We start from the raw sequence: 12,855 nt of genomic DNA, 5'->3' as shown, positions 1-12,855 counted from the left end.
GTCTACATATATTCACAGCGCTATCGTTCACAATTACCGTACTCCACTTACACGTTATAGATGGGCTACATGTCCTCCTCCAGGTTCCAGTCCCAGGTGTTCTTCATGGATGGCACGATCCATAGCGGTGGGGAACGGGAATCATTGTCGCAGCTTTCTAGTCCGGTTCCACACGATGGAGACTCATCCAAGCTGAAGCGACATAAATCAGGGATAGCGTGTCCCAGCATGTCGTTCATCTGGCGGTGCGCACTGAAGACACAACCATGCTTCATGAACGGCAGGCCTTCCGTGTTGTGCACGGAAGGTGGCATCCGCTTCACAATGGGGTAGCTGTCCCCGATGAAAAGCGAGTACTCTCCAAGAGTGTTCCTCGGCACCCATGTAGCATCACTGGGGATGAACTTGGCGCCGTTCATATGGTACACGCGGCATCCCAGATCTGGACACACGGTGACGTACATAGTCAAGGTCCATGCATAACAATGTTGTGCTCAAATGTGGTGGTCAGTAATATTGTGCAGCAAATAGTACTACTCCGGTATAGAAGAAGTAAAATAATCGGCTTATTATATATAGCCACTCTTGGCTACATGGATGAGATAGTAAGACATGGAAAAACAAAAATGGTGGCAGCTAGTGGGTTCAAGTCTTCAAGGGCCTAGCTAGCTATACGCGTCCTCCAAGGTAAAAAGTACTCCTATTAGTACTACAAAGTATACTACTAGTACAACAATGAAAGAGAAGGCGAGAGGATTAAAAAATGGAATACTTGGGTAGATGGTGATGGTCCGATCGTGGTAGATTATGCGACCATGTTGCACATCAGTGGTACCATGGGTAACGACTGCTAAGATAGTTGATCCCAGTATGCCAAAGTCAGCTACAAGGTTCTAGATTAGACCAAATCGCGGATGCAAATGCACATCCAGGATCAGCGATCTTATTTTGATCGGGGGATGACTGGTCCCTGCAAAATAATGGAGTACCGTTAGGGATGCAAATGATGGTTTGTGCATTCCGTTTGTAATCTCCCGTACCATAGGATGTCAACCAGATGAAACAAGTCCCCTGGCTTGTCACCACGAAGATGCGGCCTAGATGGCGCATGGCGTCTTCGAACGTGTAGGGGTACAAATCTGCCGCCGCCAACATGAGCCAGCCTCTGCCGTTACTGCCTCCTGCATTGATGGCAATCCTTATGTCGAACACCGCGATGAGATAGTAATCGTCGTAGCCGCGTCGCTTTGTCGCCGGGTCCGCAATTGCTATCTTCTTCAATCTCATGTAGGCATCATCATACGTATTCTTGCCCAGCCAGTCCGGAAGGCCGATCCCAATGGTGGAGAAGGGGTCTACCGGAACGGCTGCACTGCTGTGGATGTTGTGCAAAATCATGGTGGTATCCGGCCGGAGGTATGCAAGCCAATCTTCGTTGGCACCGACCCAGACCTATATATAAGACGGTGGGCAGCGGAGAAATTACGGGATGGAAATGGAATAACTAAGTACTACATGATCAAACTCCATTACTGACTTGCTCATCGGACAAAATCCGACTACCTCTCAATGTCATCAACTCTAGCGGAGTCAACGTGCAACCATGGCCATGGAGCGGTGGACTATTCGAAGAATTGTCCCATAGAAGAACCTTCTCCTCGAGGACGCATGGAAGACCAACAAGCATGGCCTTTTCCCAAGCTTGTTTAAGCAGCATCTTGAAAAAGTTGGTGCAGGAAGCACCGAGTCTTGTGGCGGTGAGGACGTCGGAGCGGCGTGCGATTTCTCCCAGAGAATCGTCGTCCAAGGTCTCCCAGCCCCGACGAGGAGGAGAACCGCCTGGCGAATCCATGGGAGCAGCGACGAACTGCCTTCTCTTCGGGGGAGGGGAACTGGCGAGGAGGAGATAAGAGCGTAGTAACCGCAGGGCCTCGTCCCTTCCAACTGTAGATTGTTCCTCAGCGAAGGGGTGAGGCTATTATTTACTACTCTAAATAATAGCACTAATAAGAAATTTTTGGCACTAGGTAGTAGTTTTTGGTACCATGGAGTACTAGTACTAGCATTATGGAATGTTATGGGATTGCATTATACTGTAAATAATAGCACTAGTAAGAATTTTTTGGCACTAGGTAGTAGTTTTTGGCGTGGATTAAGAAATTTTCGGTATTTTTTTGCCATTTTTTGTACACGCCAACTAGTGTCAAAAAACGTCGTACATTATGTGACGAAGGAGTATGTACTCGTACTGTAGCAGTACTAGTACTACTTTTCTCAACTACTCCTCAAAAAAGCACCCAATTAATGCTCTTGTTTTCCTCAAAAAAGTATGTTCACCAATGCATTAATTGCAATGCATGCATGCATAAATTACATTCATTGGTCAATTTTCTCGTAATACTTGCATGCAATGATTTAATGCACCTTGGAATCTGAACATGTGATGGGAAACAACCAAATTGAGCCTTATAAAATGGAAAAACTAAAATTTTGAGATGAGCCCTATAAACCAGAAAGGAGGGAGTACTGTACTTCTAGTCTAGTCTTGTATAGTGCACCAGTTTTGAACTCTTGAATCTCAGGGCCAAGGAGCTACAGTTGGAAGTGGAGGGTACTACTGTTCTCTAGAACCATTGCTGTACTATCAATGCAGGGGAAGTACACCTGCGTAGTGGCCTAGTGGGTACTCTTGCTGCTCTATTCAGCCGCTCCTCTCACGTAGCTGGCCTACCAGCCGCTCCTCTCACGCACACACTAGCAGCCTGTTTATCAGTGACAGTTACTGCGGGGGCAGACCATTTGAGTTATTTGATACAGCGAGACTAGGCTTTTCACTTTCATTTGTGGAGGTGTAATGGATCTCGTCGAACTTTGTTAGTAGTTCCTTCTTTATGAATGAGATGAAGCAAAGCTTTTTGCCTCCGTTTCAAAAAAACACGCCAAGAGGAATTTCTTTTATAGTAGAGCCGATAATGGAGTGAAGTCCATGCATGCAACGCCACAAGCTACAGAGTAGTAGTAGAGCACTTTACATACAGAGCCATATTGCATAGTTCCCAATGCCTCGCCAGGCTTTTCTGGCTCCTCGGGCTTAATTGGGAGGCGCTAGTTTAAATATGCTACTAGCTGGAAGCTGCAAGCGAGGTGCGGCTAGGGCGAGCACGCGAACCACGGGATGCTGGGAAGGAAAACCCGTTCACGTGGCTAGGCTGTCCAGACTCCAGTGCACCCAGATTGTGGGGTCGCACGTCCGTTTGACTTCAAAACTCAAACTACCCGTGTAAAATATTGGCTCTCTGTGAAGTGTAGTACTCCCTTCGTTCCGAATTACTTGTCGTAGGTATGGATGTATCTAGATGTATTTTAGTTCTAGATACATCCATTTCTGTGATGTATCTAGATAGTATACTATTTAAAAAAAGGCCGCCATGCGTTCGGCCGGGATCGAACCCACAAAACGAGGTATACACTCCCGCGACCACTAGTAGTACTCGTTTGAGTACAACGCAACCTAGAATCGCCTTTTGTCGCTAGTAGTACGTACATTGTTCCTTACAAGAAACCCCTAAGAGCATGATTAATAGTATAGCCAGCTGCTGGCTATAAGCCAGTGCCATGTCATCTACAGCCCATCTTATAGCCAACATGTAGTAGTAGTTTATTTCTTATAGCTCGCTGACTCAGCTCTATTGTACTTGCTCTAATAATGCAAGAAACCACTAAAATGCCAAGAAACTACTACCACTTGCATACGTGGCAGACTTAAGATAAGACTACCTTATCAACCATTGTACTCCTCTTACCAACAAAAATCCTCGAGTGACCTCCTACCTCCGGCCCGTCCACCTAGTCATCCTCGGCCATGGGACGCAGATACCACCGCCGGCAGAAGGCGAGGTCAAAACCGCCGGCGATGCGGAGCCCATGTTGCGGCAGCCCGGATGCCAGCTCCGTTCGGTGCTCGCGACCGCTAGCTAGCCAAGATAGCTCCATCCAGCTGCTTGTCTGCAAGGTTTGCTAGCTAGATTGGCACGGCAGGGCGGCGGCTTGCTCGTGCGCGCCACGCTAAGGCCGGCCATCTGGCTCGAGCGAAGGCCAGCGCGGTGGCTTGCTCGCTTGTGAGTCACGCTCGGGCCAGCCTGCCAACCCGTGCGGAGGCCAGCGCGGCGTCCGGCCCATCCGGCGGAGCGGCGGCCAACTCGCTCATCACCGGCGCCACCAACGAACACGCATCAGTACTGTTTGAAGTGATGTTCAGGAAAAATAATGATTTGAGGGGGAATAACAGGATAGAAGGTCAGATGTGGGTCCCTCGTGTCAACGGTCAAACAAAATGTGTTGGTTTAAGCTGCCTCATCAGCACGGACATGTGGGCCAACCCTGTCATAAATGGGTTAAAACGAACCTAATCGGTAGGAGTACTAGGTAGTTTTTGGTGTGGATTAAGAAATTTTGGGTGTGTTTTTGCTATTTTTTGTACAATAGATTCCTCCTAGGGATGGTTGAAAGTGGTAGTTTTTTGTTAAATACTCTACATATTGTAAGTAGGAGTGAAAGTTAAGCTTTGGAAGCCAATAAGCAAGGCTAGTTACATAGTGCATATGTGTACATGATTGAAAGTAAATATCAACCATGAGTGACTAATATCTTGATGGAAAACTCGAAACTATGGAATACTAGGAAAAGAAATGCATGGTTGGAAATACTAGCAATGTTCATGTCTGTTGCAACGAATCACAATTAGAATAATACTTATTCACAAACTTGGTACAAAACACTCTAATTTTGATATACATATGTCACTAGAGATATATTATGTTTCAATTAGAATATATTCCTTGGGCTGTTTTGGTGAGGTCAGGGAGGGATGTGGTTGGTTTTCAGATACTAATTATGGGTTTTTCTGCAAATTGGTAGACAAGTGGGATGTTGGTGAGAAAAGGCAACAACTTACCTCACAATCGTTAGATGTAGATCTAATGGTCAGAAACGACGGATGGCAGACACACTAGCATCACCAACTTAGTCTTGTGTAGGAGTACTAGCAAGATCCGTGCATTACATGGAACATCAAGATGCATTTTTTTATAAAACACTTGTTGTGATTGACCCTTGCGGGAGTAATCCCATGTGTAAAAACTAATGATATCTCGAGAAATATGAGATAAGGTGAAGAGGAGTGGCGTGTGGTGGTGGTTGGTGGTCGGACTGAGCGGAGGCATGGGGATTGACGACGCCGGCAGCGGCCACCAGGCCAGTTTGTTCCAGAGGCTTCCTTTATTAATTGCTCAACAATGAGGTTTGTTGGAGATAAGGATGAACGAGGGAAGGCCTTGTCTGCAAATGTGGAGAGGGGTGCGGGTATCTTTTAGTTTAATTTCCATCCGTCAGATATAGATCGACGATCTATATTGCAAGATGGCACACGTACCATCATCACCAACTCGGTTTTTTATAAGAGAATAAATATAAGTATGGAGATACAAACGTATTATCGATACTTTCTTCCGTAAACTAGCATCTACATTCTATTCAACGCCTCGACATGTGGGGCCTTAGCACAATGACTTCTCGACTGTGTAAAATGAAGATTTTCCCGTCGCCGACAGGGAGGGGGTGACAGCGGCGCGCTTTTTGGCTTGCTCTAGTCCTAGTAGTCATACTAGGTGGTCTAAGCACATGTAGATTTATTCTTTTTCACGTCTCGTGTTCACCGTACTGCCATGATTGTTCATGAATAGACGGTAAGTTATTCATGGGGAAACCCTTGTTGAGCGTGTTTGCGAGAGAGAGAGAGAGAGAGAGAGAGAGAGAGAGAGAGAGTGCGTGTGTGATATGTTAGAGACTGAGGCAATGATAAAAGATTCTTTGTGTCTATGTGTGTGGAGGATAGAGAGAGACATGTACATGGGGATTTGTGTTGTGTAACATGGAGACACATATACATAATTAGAGAGTGAGTGTGTGAGATACACATGCGGACATGAGGAGAGATGAGGATCCAGGTAAATGGGTGTTTGTGTGTGTCTGTGTGTGTTTGTGCACGCGTTTGTGTGTGAGAGGCAGAGAGTGTATGTGGAGTAGAGAGACCACTGATGATGTAAACCTAGTATAAAGGAAGGGGGGATGGTGTGACATGTGTAGTAGCGAGATAGCACGGGTGCGGGCGGGGGGAGCAGACTATTTGGAAGAGACATCGAGTGTGTGTGTGGGAGAGGGGTGTGAGAGCGAGAGAAAGAGAGAGCTAGCGACGGTGACAGAGAGAGTGAGAGGAAAAGAGGGGGCGAGAGGGGTCGTTTGTGCCCATAAATGGCGTATAGATAGGGAGACAATGTTGATGTTGTCCGAAATTGGCCTATGAACGGAGACGCAAGGGAAGCAAGTCATCGTGTGTGTGATAGGGACTTCATGAGAGATCTAGAATAGATGGTGTAGAGAACAATGTGCGAAATCGAGAACGATTATACATTAGGGAGCTATGCAAAGAGTCATGACATATATGTATACGGGGAAAGAGCTGGGGCAGGTCCGCATATGGGAGAGATAGAAAGAGGAGAGTGGTGCACAAGGAGACAAAGTGTGCTTGTTTGCAGTGGGGGTGGTGTGTGAGGTGACTGCGCGAGAACCACATAACTAGGGAGATAGACGTTTGGGGGTGATGTTTTGTGTGTATGGGAAATATACACTCTACATAGTGCGTGTGCTTTGGTAAGAGAGATAGCGGGAGACCTAGAGAGTGAGGGAAGAGATGTGTGCATGCCCGAGAGACAAAGTGATAGAGACCTATGTTGGGGTCCGGACTTTACAAGAGAGAGGGGTGTTAATGTGCTCGTGTGTTGGTGTTTGGGGGAGAGAACGACTTCTCTGTGTGTGTGTGTGTGGTGGGGGGGTAGACTTCAGATAAAGAATGAGGTGTCTATATTTGAGGGACTTTAGCGTAATTGAGATATTGTGCACTCATGGTTGGTCAATTTGTTTCACAGTTTGTACTATGAGATAACGATACTTTTGAACATGCGTGATATACCTTGATGTACCAGAATTACAAACCTAAGATTGGAATTTTGGAATTTGACTCCATCATTAGCTTTTGAAATTCATTTAAATGGAGGTACATTTTTTAAGCCAGGATTTCGTGATTTCAAATTCATATATCAAACCTAGAGATATACACATACGGGCATGTTCAAAATTTATAATCATCCATTTTATTCATACACATACACATTTTTGCTTTTGTCATCATATTTAGGATAAACACATTTGGAATTTCATTTGAATTGAACCGTATGATGGTATTTGCTTGTAGTAGCTCAATGATCCATATTTGAATTGAATGGACAATCTAAGTTTCGAGTTGGAGACATTGATTTTCAAAACTTGCACATTTTTTTGCGTGCAAAACAAACAAATTGTCGGCCATGATATCATAGTCGGCCGTACGAGAGCAGAATACTTATAATTTTAGGCGCCAAAAGCTTTCAAACTTCCCGCTCACATCGAAATATCACGCGCCTGAAAGTTTAGCCCTGCGATATTCCTGTTTTACCCCTGCCACATGAACGGAAAAGGGCTGCTTTGGTAACTCCATTGTTTTCCCCTCTTTGCCCCCAACATTCTTCCCCAGAGCCCCGCCCCTTCCCCTCCCCGACCCCCCAACCATGGCAAGCCGCCGAATCTAGTCCTCCGCCGCAGTGGTGGACCTCACACCCCGTCGGATCTACCTTCCGCACCTTGGAACCCCCAACTGCCAACTCACCACTTCACCGGAGCCGCTTCAGCGACTAGCTTGTCCACCGCTCCAGATCTCCTTGACCGCCATCATGGTCCACCGCACCGGTCTGCTTAACTGGCGCCCTCGTCCACCACAGCATAGGCCCTTCACTGACTCCCTCGTCCGCCCCTTCGCTAGCCCTTCATACAAGCCCTCGTCCGCCGCAACAGATCCGCCTCACCGAAAGCACTGTACAACGCGCCCGCCGAAGCCTTCGTCCACTGCACCGGACCCACTCCACGGACGCCATATTCAACTCCACCGGCCCTGCTTTACCAATGCTGCAGCCTCATCAGGTTATTTCGATTTGTACTCCTTTCGGTTTTTATCTTTATCGTGCAACTGTTCACTAACCATAGATGAGCTTTCTTGTATGTCAATAGGCGCTGCAACCGTAGCATCGGAGCCGCTTCAGCGATGGTGACAGCCGGCCCAAACTCAACCGCAACACAAGCACCATCGACGATCCTTAGCTATCAAGTATGACAACGATACCCATACACCATCGAGAATCAGGTACTATTATCCAACGGCCGGCGCCTATGTTCACTTTTCTAGCATAAGCAGCGCACCTTTGAATTTCTTCAGGGCATCATTCAGTTTTTCATGAGACGCGTTATTCTGCTTGCACCTGTAGGGCCATACTTCTGGCAGTGAACATGTTACATGTGCTAAATTACATACCAGTGCACATATAGTTAATATGCTTTAGTTTTGTTCTGATGCCACCTGTTGGTTCCATCAGACTGCTTAATGTTCTCTATGCTTAATTACACATCAGCAAACTAGCATGTGGTTCCGCTGCTTTTGTTCGTTTTACCCTACATTTTCTGATGCTAGCTATTACATCACTGCTCCGAGCCTCTGTTCACTACTTGTTTGTGTGTTCTTGATCTTCCCAAGTTGCATGACTAATTTGATGCTTCTATTAATTATGGAGCTGCCAACCCCATCAAGCAAAATATTTGTTCTTTTGGGGCTGGCACCTCGAACAAGCATAAAAATATAGGGAAGCAGATATACTCTCTCCGATTCTATTTACTCTGCGCATAACTCTTGACCCGCATACCAAGGAGGGCACCGGTTTAATTTTTCTGGACTAATTTTCCAATTAATTAGGGTAGAGGCGGATGGGGCGGGGCACAAAAGGAAACCAGCGCTAGGAATTGGCAACGCGTAGACTAATACGAGGAAACTGAGAAAAAGTTATACGCAAAGTAAAAAAGAATCGGAGGGAATATTGTCGTGTATGCACACACCCTTCTTTCATTAGTTTAGATGAACCATTGATGATCAATTCGGACCAGTGCATGCGATTAAAATTAATTTTACCTAAATTGATGGTGCAGAATAAACTACAATAACTAGATTTGCAACCACGGGATGCTGACGATATCTTCAAAGAACATTGCAACAGCAGCTAGGCTTCACAGCAACATATGGTAAGCCAGTGTGTTTTAGTACATATGGAATGTAATGCGAGTGGGTTGCTTTCTTGGCTTGTGCCCTCAATGTGTAATCCTACCGAATTACAAATAGTTCAGTTGTCTGCTTTGTTGTATTGCTTGATTCGAATGCTTATCTGTTGTTACGCTATACCTGAGTTGGCCAATATGTCAGCAGTGCCTGTTGTACTATCGTAAAGAAATGCATGCCTATTTCATTTGAGTCCTTAACTTTTCCTCTCAACTTCATCACAAGACTGTCTTTGTAGTTTATATGAGGCCACACTGTTAAGTGCTTTCTCAGATTATTTCAACTGCTTAGATGCCTTGGCAACTTAAATATAGCGGCTGTACACTCCCTTTCAACTAGGGATGTCAACTGGGTCCGGTTTAATCCTGATTAAAGTCCACTAGTGGTATGATAGTTCAAAAGAGTTTTTGTTTTTTCGAGGAAAATGAACTAGGGAGGTAGAAAAAACTAACTAGATGGGACTGGCGGATTTCGTTCATTTTCCACTTACATCCCTAGTTTCATCTTACCATTTTAATTTCTTTTCGGCTGATGCTGCTTCGAACCATTTAAATATAGTTTGCCATGCTCGGCAATAATTCGTCCATCGTTTACCATGTAAGCTTACTGCCTGGATCATACGATAACTATCTCTTACTGTTGTCCAGCGGAAACCTTTCAGGATGCCGTTCACACTAGGACACAATGTACAAGCCCAGAATCTATTTGTGGAAGCAGTGCGCCATCCATGTTACCAGATGGTAGCAGTTCAGAGGCAACACCGCCGGAGAGCAGTCTGAGCACAGATATTATAGTGCTTGAGGCTCTACTAGAGGCAGAAAGAGATGGTGTGGCTGCCATGAATGAGGTAATCTTTATCTTGAGGCTGGAAATTACGGAATTAGCGGCACGCATTATGCAAGCAACCCAAGAATTGGAGGAAGTAAGAATGTTGCATTTAAAGATGGAGGAGGTCCTGCTGTTTCTGCTATCTGAAGCCCAAGATAATCCCGCTTCTTCTTTAGATACCAGTTGAAATTTTCATTAGATTATTGTACTTGCATGTTGTGTCATGTCTCTGAATGGATTATGTTGCAAGACCCCCTATGTTGTCCATGTGTTGTAATGATCCGAATTTTTTAGGCGAGGTAATCCTCAGTACTTGTATGATTGACATAAGGTGAACTGTTTTTCGTGTGAGCATATTGTATTGGATGAAATAACTGTTTGACTCAGAGTGTATCCAACCTACTGAATTCGAAGATCACGACATTTCTAAATCAAAATCATATATAAAGGTGGAATAAATCTTTGTTGTGGTTTTGAAGAAATAAATAACAAAATGTATAATTATCTATGGATATTCGTAATCGAATACAAATTGGATTTGAATTTAGTTTGCCAGGTCCCAAGGCAAACGTGAATGCTAATTCTCCCAAGTTTTGAACGAAGCGGCTAAACACCCACTATAATTTGCGGGCTGCCCGAAGCAAGTGTTTGCGAGATGGAAATTACTATCTACCCCTGACACTTGACATCCTTATCGACAGGATTTACACTGCTGTCGATAGGGGTAGACTAGTAACTTCAATCAGACGTGACACGACGACCTCTGAGCCCATTCAGACACGGTGGGCGCCAAACGTGGGCGGCAAAACACATTTGATTCAAGCTCATCCGAAAGACATGTGTCTCTTCCTCCATTTCCCCATTCATACACGGTGGGCGGCAAAATAAACTCTCCTCATCCGAAATTGATTTAGGCTTATATTTTAAATAGGGGCAGATGTGTAACTTCCATCAGACATGACACAACCGCCCTACCTGTCAGCCCCGTTCATACACCGTGGGCGCCAACCGTGGGCGGCAAAACACCCTCTCCTCGCCCGAAATAGTTATCGACAAATATTTGGGAGATGCGAGATTACCTCCTATCCCCAACCGACGTGATGTCCGAAATTTTAAACGGGGGATAAGTTCGTAACTTTCCCCCATTTCAGAGAAGCGCGTCCCGAAGTTTGAGATCCCCCTCCCCTCCATTTCCTCATTCATACACCGTCGGCGGCACGACAACCTCCGCACTGCAGCCAGCCTCCTCCGTCCGCCACCCCATCCTCCACCTTGCCGGATCCGCTACACCTACCCCGTCATCCACTGCAAGAGATGGACGTCTCTCATCCATGGCGCTGGACCAGGATCCTTTCATCGCCTCCTCTCGCATCATCGGCACCGTCGTCCACCTTGTCATTGCCGCTCCTACGACCGCCTCGTCCACGGCAATAGGATATATTCCCGACCCGGCCGTTTGCCGTCTAAAGTCTTTTTCCCCGCCGCCGACAGCCATCGCACCTGCAGCACCCTCAACGTATCAGCATAGGCCTACAAAGCGTCGCAAGAAAGCTGGTACTCTTCCATATGTGCTTAAGTTATTGATCTCTCCTGGAAAATAGATCATAATTTGTTTACTGTACTTTTCTTGTCCGTACCAAATCGTAGTGGCTAGTTGAAAGCAAACATTGGTTGCTAAGTAGCTTTGTCCGGTTTGCACCTTCAGATCTGCCATGGCACGGGCACTATACTCGTAAAGCCTATGTTTTCCCCCCTTCATATTCACTACCATCATCGTAGGTGCTTCGTGTCGTGCTAGCACTGCTCCTCAAGACCTCAACCCAAAGCTTACGTGTTGAAATACGAATCTAATATGATGCTAATATCAATAAAACAGAGAACCTTTAATTGGTCACCTAATGTTCCTATATTCGTTTCGAAAAGCATGTGCGCCACCCACTGGTCCAGCTAGTTCCACTTTCCTGATTTTTCTCTTGATGCTTAGGGTTTTCCCCTTTTATATACTCTACTATGATCTGCGTAGGTGCTTTCTGTCATACTAGCATTACTCCACCCTTGAAGCTAAACAACACAACACTCAGAATTCGAAAGCTTAGTTGTTCAAATATGATTGTGATATGATACTAATATTAGTTAACCGACACATTTAATTGGTTACCTAAAGGTCCCACTTGAGTTTCCAAATGCATGTCGCGACATATAGAGAGACAGCATAATTGCATTTCTTTGTCACTTGTTGACCGTACTTTCTTGTCCATACCAAATCTTAGTTGTTATTTCAAAGCAAACATCGGTTGCTAACTACCCTTTGCACGGTTTGCAGCTTCAGATCTGCCATCCCACTGCCACGGTCAACAATGTACTCATCATGCTTATGTTTTCCCCATTTTATGATGACCACAATCAGCCTACGTGGTTCGTGTCGTAATAGCACTGCTCCACCCATCGAGCTAAACAAGCTTAGTTGTACAAATTCATATCTGATATTATTGCTGATATTAGTAAAACTGAGAGATGTTTAATTGGTTAGCTAAATGTTCCTACTTTAGTTTCGAAATGCATGTGAGCCACATATGGAGAGACCGGAAAGAATAGTATTTCTCTGTGCGCTCTGGTTCATCATGGGTGGCCAACCGACATTGTATTAAAAGACTTGTAATATCTTCAACCCGCTTGCTCTTCTGCTCTTCTTTAAGATGATACTCTTCTCCTGTGGTCAACTGGTCAGGTCGAGTTGTTCTCCCTTAGTATATTTTGAATCTGTCAGGTCAGGTCAA

The sequence above is a fragment of the Triticum aestivum genome, chromosome 7A (genome assembly GCF_018294505.1).
Source record: "Triticum aestivum cultivar Chinese Spring chromosome 7A, IWGSC CS RefSeq v2.1, whole genome shotgun sequence".
NCBI lineage: Eukaryota > Viridiplantae > Streptophyta > Magnoliopsida > Poales > Poaceae > Triticum > Triticum aestivum.
Note: the sequence above shows the minus strand (reverse complement) of the source record.